This window comes from Asterias amurensis, chromosome 12, assembly GCF_032118995.1.
Source record: "Asterias amurensis chromosome 12, ASM3211899v1".
Lineage (NCBI taxonomy): Eukaryota > Metazoa > Echinodermata > Asteroidea > Forcipulatida > Asteriidae > Asterias > Asterias amurensis.
In genome coordinates, this window is record NC_092659.1 from 4,047,696 (window position 1) to 4,060,212 (window position 12,517).

Below are 12,517 nucleotides of genomic sequence, written 5' to 3' on the forward strand. Positions count from 1 at the left end.
AGGAATTTGTATAATAATTTGACACTCCATGAACCAGGTATTTCTTCAATCCGGTGTAGCGGCGCCCGATCACCTTAGAGCTATAACATAATTTTCCTCAACCTCTAATTTCACCCTGATGTTTACGGCCGCTTCATTGAAACTGAATAATTCTGAACACATTGTGTATAAATGACGAAGTAAAGAAAACAAAATGTCAACTACAGGGGCACTTCCAAATGTATTGGTTGTTAATGTGCGATAGGGCCTACAAGTTCCAAGTAAAACAAGTAATACAATTCAAGAGATCAGCAAATTAATTAGTAAGGGCCTCGGCTTAAGACTTTATCGTATATACTTTTATTGAAACAACAAATCTACGAGCGAAAGAATTCTTTATTGAATTTCTTCAGTTGTTACCCTTAATTCGTTGGTTTACATGCGGCATATGTTTTTAAATCTATAATTTTTTAGATGAAACAAATAACCGAGGTTGAAATATTAATGTGCTTTTTTTAGGTATAACAAGATGTTTTCGGTGACAAAAAAAGTATTTTCGGTGATCAAAAAGTACAACAAGAGCACTTGTTGTAAAAAGGGGCTTGTGCAAACATCAAATAATGATACATCCCACTGTGCGCATGCCCCTAACACTTTCTTGTGATATTAAAACTGTTCTAACGCACAATAGGACATTTTTTATACAACATTGTATAGCTGATTTACAGGCAACTGCATTTTACCTTGCTCTCCGTGAATTAGCGCTTCTTCGTGGGTAAAATCTGAATCACCTTGACCAACATCTTAATGACAGTCTTAGCGTTTTTGCATTGTTCTGGCCCCAAAATGTCAATTAGAGTTTCGAAAGATATGTTGGATAATAGATTTGTCCCTAACCCCCCATTAATCAGCATTTTGACGGGAAGCATGGCAACACACCTTTGAAGTTTGCTCTCCTCCGGGTCTAGCACCAAATCAAGGATCTTTGAGGCAGCACGCTCGATTGCACTCGAGAGGAGTGCCTCGTCTTCTATCAACCAATTAATGAGCTTGGGGAAGACAAACTTAAGGGGCCCGCAAGTATAGAGGTCAAAGGAAAAACGCCCAGCTGCCAACACTATAGTTGCCAAATTTGTTATCGAATTATTTCCCGTTCCTATTGATTGAAAGGAAGCCACTACACCACCAGATGGAACACCTCCATTACCCAGTTTTGCTGATACAGACATCATCTGAGCCGCATAGGATCCAGCTTTAATTCCACTAGACGTGAACCCGAGTTTGGAAGCAAACAAAGGATCAAAACCTACTTTTCTTGGCATCATGAAAGCAGTTGCGTCAACTACGGTAGGAAGAACAGAATGGGCAAAATAAATTAGTTTATGTTTTGCGAAAATAAGAACGCCGATACACATCTTGTATATATTATTTTTTATCCCTCCCACAAGTTAAACAGTGGGGTCGATTTCGCAAAGAGTTAGGACTAGTCCTATGTCGAGTTAGGACAATGATGTTTCGTCAACATCTCATGATTACAAATTTATAATTTTCGCGATGTGCTCATTTATTTAGGGAGGCCGCAGGCAACTATTGTCATTTGAATAACATACACTAATCTTTGATATTATATATATCTATTTTATATATAATGAATAGGGTAGGTGGCCTTAGCTTTCGATCCAATCCGGACCTTCTTCAGAGGCATAAAACAAGTACAAACAAATGCATATCCATTTATAAAAAAAGAGAGGGGGAAAGGGAATAAGGAAAGGATCCAGAAAGAAGCGGGAAAATAACAGCCAGAGACAATATTGGTGGCTATGAACCAATAGGAGTGATGAAGTGGCGAGGACAAAGGATGTTTAGAATGAAAGGATGGGTTACTGAACCATAAAAGTGGTAAATGTATTGTTCGACAACAATGCAGGGAGACATGAAAGGGTAGGATTAGAGAGCAAGTTGCATCATGATGCAACTAACAATGGTCAACTAATAAGAATAGCAAGATCAAAGGTATGATGATTTTAAAAATAGGTATGAAGGACCTGTGGAAAAAAAGGGGGGTTACTTACATCAGATAGTTACAGTGATGAATTTATAAAAACAACTTTAAACAAGATTCAGTTATACTTTATGTACAGAATATATACAACATATAAGTTCTTAGGCCAGAGTGAAGTGGAGGGTAATGAGAAGTTATTTAACATGTGTTTATGTTAAGTCCAAAGGGTTTGACTGTCTTGAGTTGGTGAATCCAGTGTGATTCTCTATTCTTGCGGTATGTGTCATCACCATTGCAAGCTTCAATCACCAGAAGTTCAACATCAATGACACTATGATTGGGGCTGTTGAAGTGGATAGAGACTGGGTACGGTTTCTTAGTCTTTATGGAAGAGACATGATTCGCAAAGCGAAGACTAAGTTTGGTCTTAGTCTCTCCCACATATTGTAGCCCACATCTCTTACATGATATGACATAGACTACATACATTAGACGTGCTACATTCAGAGTCGGTCTTGATGTTGTATGAAGAGCCAGTGGTATGACTCTTCACCTTAAGTGAGGGTTTAAGGTGCAGACACTTTTTGCATTTGGAACGGGTACATTTGTGACAGCCCAGTATATCTGTCGGGGGTTGTGTTCGGACTGTACCTGGGGGAAGTTTGGCCCTGACTAGTATGTCACCAAGGTTCTTAGGGCGGCGGAATGCAACCATGGGAACCTTAGGGATTGCTGAGTGTAACCTGCTGGAGGAGTGAAGTATAGGCATGTTACTATTGAGAATTGCGGGAAGTTTGGGTAGTTTGGGGTGGAAGGTGGTGACCAAAGCAACTCTATTGGTCGGAGCTTTTTTAGCTCCCGTGTTAGTCAACAGAGTATGACGAGGTACGTTGAGAGCCCTGTTGATGGCAAGTTGGACCCTACGTTCGCTGTGTCCCCTAGATACAAGGTGTTTCCTTAGCTCTGATGAGCGCCTCTTGTACAGGGTGGAACAGATACGCCTGATACGTAAGGCCTGACTGTAAGCAATTGCCTTCTTACAGCAGTGACTAGGGTGACAGCTATTGGAGAGAAGGTACTGGTGGGTGTCGGTGGGTTTACTGTAAACATCTGTGACAAGGCCATTAGGAGACTTGGTTATTGTCACATCTAGAAAGTTCACACTGGTGAGAGATTGTTCTGTAGTGAACTTTATAGTGGGGTGAAATGAGTTGGTATGGTTAATAAACTCATCCAAGCTGTCTTGGTCACCACACCAGATGGAGAAAATATCATCAATAAATCTCCACCAAACTAGTGGTCGGTTGGGGGCGGAGGACAGGAGTCTGTCCTCCAACTGAGACATGAATAGGTTAGCATATGAGGGTGCCATTTTGGTACCCATGGCAGTACCCTGTACCTGTAGAAAATGCCTGTCAGAAAATGTGAAATTATTCTTCATTAGAATGTGGCTCATGAGTTCCTTAATATGACTAACTGAGGGGCGGGACTGATTACTAGCATTGAGGGCAGAGACACATGCACTCATGCCTTCATGATGGGGTATATTAGTATACAGTGATGAAACATCAAAAGTAACCAAAATAGCTGAGTCAGGTATTTGGTGCTTGACCTCATCTAGTTTGTGGAGAAAGTCTTTGGTATCCTTGATGAAGGAAGGAATACGACAGACTAAGGGTTTGAGGAAGCTATCGACGAACTCAGAAATGCGCTCTGTGGGGCTACCATTCCCAGATACAATAGGTCTCCCCGGGTTATTGGGCTTATGTATCTTAGGTAGAAGGTAGAACCTTGCTGTACGGGGGTCATGTGGGAGGAGATATTTAAATGTATCTTACTCAATACCATTGGCGTTATAAATCCTAACCAGGGTGTCATTGATATCTTGGGAGAAAGGTTCAGTGGGATCAGAAGCACATTCAATGTAATGATCAGTGTTACTGAGCTGTCTAAGGCCCTCAGCAATGTAGTCATGTGTGTTCATGACTACAACTACAGATATATATATATGTATATATATATATTTTTTTTTTTTTCAAGCGAATTTACGCAAAGTGGAAGTTCTGATGTCTAACAAAGCTAACCGCAAACTGTACACGCTTCGTCTGCTTAAAACAATTGGGTTTACTGAACCAGAACTTGTCACTTTTTTAAAGGGTATTTCTTCCATTGCTTGATTATGCTGAATGTAAAGACAGCAAAAAAAGTAACTAGGCTGATGTAAAAGCACCTATAATTTTAAAGTTTTTACTCATAATCTAAAAATGAAAATACCAGGAGACGGACCATTTTATTACGGGATTTGATTTTGACACCTTGTTTGTTACAGTCAGTCGAGTTTTGTTGTCGCGGTAAGTGCTTACAGGTCAAAAGTGCCCATTTCCATTGTTGCAGTAACTCCTATTGACATGATTGAACTCTCCTCTGATTCAGCGTGAAGCTTATAGCGGAAATTTTGAAAGGCGGTTTAGACGGGCAGCCCAGAGCACTTTGGTTAAAGGAACGAGGTACCAATAGTTGAGTACAGGAACATTTAGTGGATAACCTGACATAAGCCCTTTTCACACTACAGAGCCATTTCCCGGGAAATAAACTCCCGGGAAAATCCCGGGAGTTTTTAACCCCACCGCCACCCCAGCAACCGTTCTCACTATCCCAATTTGGTAACTCCCGGGAGTACTATTTCCCAGGAATATGCACGGTCGTTTCACACTTACGATCAAATCCCAGGAAATGTGATAAACAGGTCAGCCCATGCGGAAGTTACAATGTTTGTGGACGGAAGTCCGTTCCCACAATGCAACGCGGCCGGCTGCAAAATCCTTGCCACATACGACCCAAAATGGCTGCACATTAATTGTTTATTTGCGTGTTGTTATATACCAATATATTGTGTGATTACGGCGGAGAAGAAGTCTTGCAGTTCGGGGAAGACGTCACTGACGTCTTGTCAGGAGAACAATCGGATGGAATTTGTCGTGCGATTGACGGGTTTCATGGCACTTGCTGGAAGTATTGGTCAAAGGTAAATCTGGTCTACCATGAAGAGCGGCCACTGGTGGGAGCAAGTTGTTATTAGAAAAAGCGAAAGGGAGCTTTCCACTCCGCGACAGCTTTTTTTTCTTTTGAGAACTGTAATTGAATGGACTTTTGTGTCCGTGTTTTACCCAGAGGTTTTGTGTTGGCGTTCATCTCAATTTTTACCTGTTCACACTATAGTTATTTCCCGGGAAATTCCCGGGAACTTTTGGTTGATCTGTTCACACTACCAAAATACTCCCGGGAATTTCCCGGGAAATACCTGTAGTGTGAAAAAGGGCTATAGTCAGATATGGATGCCTGTCGGGGACCCCCCCCCCCGCTGCGTGTGGCGCATGGACCCCCAGCAAAGAGGTAAAATAATGGGCTGAATCAAAGATTCTAGGTACCACATGAAACCAAGTGGAAATGGTCCTTAACATGATACTAAGTAAAACATATCAACCGCCAGACAAATTTTCTGCTGCATTAGGCCTGCCAGACACCCCCTCCCCCAAATGTACAAACCTTGGGTTGAAATTACCCAGTTGTCAAATCAGCTCAGATTTACATGAAACTTCGTCTAACTGTTCCACTATGGCTGAGATGAACACAGGTTTGTACAGTAAACATTTGGGGGAGTGGGTGTCTGGCAGGCCTAATGCAGCAGAAAATTTGTATGGCGGTTGATTTTTTTTTTACTTAGTACCATATTAAGGACCATTTCCACTTGGTTTCATGTGGTACCTAGAATCTTTGATTCAGCCCATTATTTTGCCACTTTGCTGGGGTCCATGCGCCACACGCAGCGGGGGGTCCTCGGCAGACATCCATATCTGACTATGTCAGGTTATCCACTAAATGTTCCTGTACTCAAATATTGTTGTAAAGGGCTGCCGGTCTAGTTCTTGTCAATAGGAATTACTGCAACAACATGGAAATCGGCACTTTTCACTTGTAATCACATAACCGCGACAACAATACTCGACCGATTGTAACAAACAAGGTGTCAAAATCACCGTAATTAAATTGTCCGTCTCCTGGTATTTTCATTTTTAGAATATGAGTAATAATTTTAAAATATAGGTGCTTTTACAAAAGCCGAGTTACTCTTTTTGCTGTCTTTAGTCTGTATGACATTCCTCTACCATGATGTAAACGTCCTCTCAATTAGAAACAACGGCTAGCATGCCGGATAGTCTTGCTGGGTAATAAGTTTACTTCATAACAACGACGCCCTCCGAGGAAATCACTGTCGGCGGTTTGCAGATGGTTTTCCAAAATCTACCCGCACCATGAACCTTCTCCCTGCTACTAATATGTGAGTCATTCTTGCAGTCTCATGAGTGCCATTATTTCTCCGGGTTACATACAATTAAAAGGACCTTGCCTTTCCAAAAACAGTCCCATTTATTATTTTGTTATTACTATTAATAGGTAGTGCGTTCGTTTGTGTGTTTTGATAATGGTTTCAATGGCAATTTATATATATTTTTTATAAGCTAGGTGGTAGCCCCACAGAGCGCATTTCTGAGTTTGTTGATAGCTTTCTCAAACCCTTAGTCTGCCGTATTCCTTCCTTCATCAAGGATACCAAAGACTTTCTCCACAAACTAGATGAGGTCAAGCACCAACTACCTGACTCTGCTATTTTGGTTACTTTTGATGTTTCATCACTGTATACTAACATACCCCATCATGAAGGCATGAGTGCATGTGTCTCTGCCCTCAATGCTAGTAATCAGTCCCGCCCCTCAGTTAGTCATATTAAGGAACTCATGAGCCACATTCTAATGAAGAATAATTTCACATTTTCTGACAGGCATTTTCTACAGGTACAGGGGTTACTGCCATGGGTACCAAAATGGCACCCTCATATGCTAACCTATTCATGTCTCAGTTGGAGGACAGACTCCTGTCCTCCGCCCCCAACCGACCACTAGTTTGGTACAGATTTGTTGATGATATTTTCTCCATCTGGTGTGGTGACCAAGACAGCTTGGATGAGTTTGTTGACCATATCAACTCATTTCACCCCACCATAAAGTTCACTACCGAACAATCTCTCACCAGTGTGAACTTTCTAGATGTGACAATAACCAAGTCTCCTAATGGCCTTGTCACAGATGTTTACAGTAAACCCACCGACACCCACCAGTACCTTCTCTCCAACAGCTGTCACTCTAGTCACTGTAAGAAGGCAGTTGCTTACAGTCAGGCCTTACGTATCAGGCGTATCTGTTCCACAGATACCCTGTACAAGAGGCGCTCATCAGAGCTAAGGAAACACCTTGTATCTGGGGGACACAGCGAACGCAGGGTCCAACTTGCTATCAACAGGGCTCTCAACGTACCTCGTCATACTCTGTTGACTAACATGGGAGCTAAAAAAGCTCCTACCAATAGAGTTGCTTTGGTCACCACCTTCCACCCCAAACTACCCAAACTTCCCTCAATTCTCAATAATAACATGCCTATCCTTCACTCCTCCAGCAGGTTACACTCGGCAATCCCTGAGGTTCCCATGGTTGCATTCCGCCGCCCTAAGAACCTTGGTGACATCCTAGTCAGGGCCAAACTTCCCCCAGGTACAGTCCGAACACAACCCCCGACAGACATACTGGGCTGTCACAAATGTACCCGTTCCTAATGCAAAACGTGTCTGTATATTAAGCCATCACTTTAGGTGAAGAGTCATACCACTGGCTCTTCATACAACATCAAGACCGACTCTGAATGCAGCACATCTAATGTAGTCTATGTCATATCATGTAAGAGATGTGGGCTACAATATGTGGGAGAGACTAAGACCAAACTTAGTCTTCGCTTGCGAATCATGTCTCTTCCATAAAGACCAAGAAACCGTACCCAGTCTCTATCCACTTCAACAGCCCCAATCATAGTGTCATTGATGTTGAACTTCTGGTGATTGAAGCTTGCAATGGTGATGACACACACCGCAAGAATAGAGAATCACACTGGATTCACCAACTCAAGACGGTCAACCCTTTGGACTTAACATAAACACTGGTGTTAAATAACTTCCCATTACCCTCCACCTCACTTCTGCCAGAATTTATATGTTGTATATATTCTGTACATAAAGTATAAATTAATCTTGTTTAAAGTTGTTTTTATAAATTCATCACTGTAACTATCTGATGTAAGTAACCCCTCCCCCTTTTTCCACAGGACCCTCATACCTATTTTTAAAATCATCATACCTTTGATCTTGCTATTCTTATTTATTGACCATTGTTAGTTGCATCATGATGCAACTTGCTCTCTAATCCTACCCTTTCATGTCTCCCTGCATTGTTGTAGAACAATACATTTACCACTACTTTTATGGTCCAGTAACCCATCCTTTCATTCTAAACATCCTTTGTCCTCGCCACTTCACTCCTATTGGTTCATAGCCACCAATAATGTTTCTGAAATAGAAACTTTGATTGGCTGTTATTTTCCCGCTTCTTTCTGGATCCTTTCCCGAATCCCTTTCCCCCTCTCTTTTTCTATAAATGGATATGTATTTGTTTGTACTTGTTTTATGCCTCTGAAGAAGGTCCGGATTGGATCGAAAGATAAGGCCATCTACCCTATTCATTATTTGATAAGCTAGGTGTATATATTTATATGCAAACTATTTTGGTATGTAACTATGTTGTATAAATTGTAACTTTTTACTGTAATTTGGCCATTGGCCACTAGTGAAAAAAAAAAGAAAAAAAAAGTATACTCACCAAGACGTCGAGACAGATTTTCGTTTAATTATATTTGATTTGGAATGAAGGGCGTCTTGCAACCAAGATTGAAGAGATGCTGAGCTCAATGGTCTGTAACTAAAGATTGACACAGTAAACTTTTTTTTTGTATTTAATATACAGATTTTAACTTCCAACTAAAAGGTTTTTTTTTTTGTTTTTTTTCTTTCTTTCTTTTCAGAACTGTTCACATTAATCACGAATGCCGAACGCGTATCAACACTATACTAATGAGATGGTTTAACAAACTAACATAAATTTACTCTATCTGATCACACTGTTTATCCGAACTGTATGGGCCCAATTTCATACAGCTGCTTAGCACAACAATTTGCTTAACAAGAAACGTCTTCTTTGATCAAAAAAAAAAAAAGGATTACCAACCCAGATTCCATTTGTTGCATATTGCTTGTTACTGATATTCAGCTGTTGTTTGCTCATCCTCAAAATCACGTGAACGTTTGGTTGGTAATCCTGTTTATATCAATAATAAATCATAAAGGCTCAACACACCTTAGAATAGTGACCCCTGTGGCACAGAGTAGTTATAGTATATAAAACTTTAGCTAGTTATGGTATTTGGTATAACCCAACTTAAAAACTCTTTAAAGTGTCAAAAAATGTGGGTATAATTTTGGGCTGACCGGGTTAGTTCGCGACGTAAAAGAAAAACCGTGCAATTTCGAGCCCGGGAATTTCCAAAACGACGTTGCAATGATTACCACACATAATCTATGCACGTCTGGTTCCAAGGGTCAACTATACAAACGCAGGGCTTGTTACTATTGTGTTGGTGTTTAAATAGAGATAACTGTTATTCTCATTAATAATTAGCCATTAAAGGAACACGTTGCCTTGGATTGGTCGAGTTGGTCTTTGAAAAGCGTTTGTAACCGTTTGTTATAAAATGCATATAGGTAGAAAGATGATGTAAAGTAGAATACTACGGTGGCTGATCTCCGCCAACAAATAGACACCTTTTCATTAGGGCGTTATAACGCCCTATTATAACGCCCTATGTGGCGTTATAATGCCCTAAATTAGGGCGTTATAACGCCGTAATTTAGGGCTTTATAACGCCCTAATTAGGGCGTAATAACTCCCTATGTGGCGTTATAACGCCCTAAATTAGGGCGTTATAACGCCGTAATTTAGGGCTTTATAACGCCCTAATTAGGGCGTAATAACTCCCTATACAGCGTTATAACGCCCTAAATAAGGGCGTAATAACGCCCTAATTTAGGGCGTAATAACGCCCTATACGGCGTTATAACGCCCTAAATTAGGCGTTATAACGCCCTAATTGAACAATAGGGCGTTATAACGCCCTATTTTTACGGCGTTATAACGCCCTATTTTTCAATTAGGGCGTTATAACGCCGTAATTTAGGGCGTTATAACGCCCTATTAGGGTGTTATAACGCCCTAAATTACGGCGTTATAGGGCGTTATAACGCCCTAAATTACGGCGTTATAACGCCCTAATAGGGCGTTATAACGCCGTAAAATTAGCCCGTTATAACGCCCTACCGAAAAAGTGTTTATTTGTTGGCGGAGATCAGCCACCGTAGAATACAATGATCCACACAAACATGCCTCGAAATTGCACGGTTTCCCTTTTATCTCGTCGACTAACACGGTCGGCCATTTATGGGAGTCAAATCTTTGACTCCCATAAATGGCCGACCGTGTTAGTTCGCACAGTAAAAGGAAAACCACGCAATTTCGAGGCAAACTTGTGTGGATCATTGTATTCTACTTTTAAAACATCTTCCCAACCATATGCATTTTATATAAAACGGTTACAAACGCTTTTTATAGACCAACTCGACCAATCCAAGGCAACGTGTTCCTTTAATAAATATCACTCAGCGGAATGCAGCTGGCAATACATATAATCTACTTGCACTAGCATGTGTATCTGTGGACACAAACACTGATCATGTATTGTCTGTGGCCTGAAATTTGACACCCCAGTTAACACCGTACATTTATAATTTCTTACAAATTATTGTAATTTTTAGGATAGAAACGCTTGTGAAAGTCTTGTAAAAATTGCAATCAACATTTAAACAAATTAGTGAATGAAATGAGGAATATAAAATGAGTGGTATGCAAGGTATTTATTCTACCAAACTACCAAATATCAACACATAATGACTGGGGTGCAGTCCATCATTTTAAAGAAAAAGAAAAATAGATTTTAGATTGTTTTGCACAGTAAAACTTTGACTATATATCGCTGGGGTAAAAACAAAATCTACTAAATAAAATGTTTTCACTGTAAAAGGAAATCGAGTCAAATGGTTATAAATAGGTTTCCGTTGTGTAAAAAAACAATCATTTCCGAATGCCCTTATCCAGCGCTTTTCTTTGAGATTTGCGAAAAGCCCCGTTAAGTACTCACTTTCAAAACGTCATAGTTGGGAGCTCAAATTTGTAAAGCAGCCCTGTTGCATAGCAAAGCAAACTCCCAGACATGAAGTCAGCGGTATTTACCTTTGACCCGCGCCGTCAACGGCAGAATTGTTTTTAGTTTTTCAAAACCTTTAGGTTGGGGCCTGATTTTTTAGTCGATAATTACGAAAAATTCGGAAGTGTACACGTATAAAAATTACATTAAAATGGTGAACATTTAGGTTATATGAACTTAGGAAATATTGACGACTGTAGAAAAGACTGTAAGGGGCATGTATAATTTAACCGCCTTGAACGAAGACTATTCTTCATTAAGCTTTTTCGCGCTCTATTATGGATGATCACTGTTGCACCGCTAATACACTACACGTTGTGTGTATGCCTACGTGCAATGTTTATGCACATACCAATGGGGATTTACGTTGTTTTTTAGACGTGAATTTTGAAATTTTCAACCTCTCTTTTGAGCCGGAAGACAACATCAAAATGGGGTCATGTCTGTGGGGCGTTTACGGAGTTTTCAATGACGATTCCGATGATGTTTCGATTGTAAGAATCCCTCATGTAGATCAAAAGTTATGATTTATGATTTCACACGGTTTCTTCTCCTAATAAATCGCTAACTATGTGTGAAGTTTCAAGTTCATACGAGTTTTGAAAAGGCCCTTTGGTTAGCGGACAAGGGACGCTGAAAAGAAGAAGAAGAAGAAGAAGAAGTATGAAGAAAAAGAAAGAGGTGTTCCGGGCTGTTGGCCCGAACACCTAAATGTTGTTTTATGTATGTTGATAACACTCGCCTTTACAAGGCAACACTATATTAATAGTGACACGAAATAGGCAAATATAATCATTGAAGAAGACTATGTGTTTTTAAAACTAATTATCCTTTTCCTTTTGGAAAAAATTCATATGTATAATAATTATAATACATTCTAACACTAGAAAACGCCACAATTTGCTTTACCGCAAAACTTGGGGCCTACCTTGTGTAAGTTCCGGTTCTGCACCTTTTAGGATCTCGGGAATTTCACTGCTGATGTCGCGTTCTGCTAGAACACAATCAATGGAGCCCGTCTCCCCCTTCAGGAAATATTGTTGTAGTTATCAGCCCTTGTCTCATTTTCCCCGGGTTTTTCCAAATGGCTAAAGAAATTAGACATCTAGTTTCTCGTCATCAAATTTTGGTGAGTTTTTTGTTCGTTATTTATTGTTCATTATTTCTCATCAGGGAGAATGTATTGACACACTGTCTGATATTGAAAGACTGGGCTTTCATGAATGCCTGACAAATAATTGGTTTGACCTTGCCGCTTCTCACAATGTTTTGGTATCAACA

The 12,517-nt window shown here is 40.3% G+C and overlaps 1 long non-coding RNA gene across 1 annotated transcript; it reads right to left on the bottom strand.

Annotated features, from left to right (window-relative positions):
• Positions 1-1,309: 1,309 nt before the first annotated feature.
• Positions 1,310-12,303, bottom strand: LOC139945150 (uncharacterized). Its single transcript, XR_011787059.1, has 3 exons — positions 12,165-12,303; positions 8,743-8,841; positions 1,310-1,321 (listed from the first exon to the last, which is right to left on the bottom strand). It is a non-coding gene; the product is annotated as an uncharacterized lncRNA (long non-coding RNA).
• Between the last annotated feature and the right edge of the window lie 214 nt (positions 12,304-12,517).